This window comes from Alligator sinensis, unplaced genomic scaffold, assembly GCF_000455745.1.
Source record: "Alligator sinensis unplaced genomic scaffold, ASM45574v1 scaffold67_1, whole genome shotgun sequence".
Classification (NCBI taxonomy): Eukaryota; Metazoa; Chordata; order Crocodylia; family Alligatoridae; genus Alligator; species Alligator sinensis.
This window is the reverse complement of record NW_005842111.1, coordinates 479,732-479,966: the sequence shown is the minus strand read 5'-3', so window position 1 is coordinate 479,966 and position 235 is coordinate 479,732. Positions and strand designations below refer to the sequence as shown.

Here is a 235-nt window from a genome sequence, read left to right as displayed (position 1 = left end):
TGAAAATCATAACCTGGGGAGGGTCTCTGATCAGATTGCTCCTTCCAGTAAACTGGTTTGATTTTTTTTGCAGAACCCCCCTCAAGAATGAAAGTGTAATTTGAACCCTGCCCACACCCAGGGTTTAGTTTCTCTTAGCTTAGCTGTTCAATTACTATTACTATTACTATTAATATTCAATTGATTTCTTTGAATTTATATTTGCTTTTTTTTTTTTTGGCAACTTTGAAAAATG

The 235-nt window shown here is 34.0% G+C and overlaps 1 protein-coding gene across 3 annotated transcripts in view; it reads left to right on the top strand.

The window, feature by feature from the left end:
• The window catches only part of TFPI (tissue factor pathway inhibitor), a 78,133-nt gene that overhangs the window by 30,711 nt on the left and 47,187 nt on the right, over positions 1 to 235 (top strand). The gene's annotated exons all lie outside the window — the stretch shown is intronic.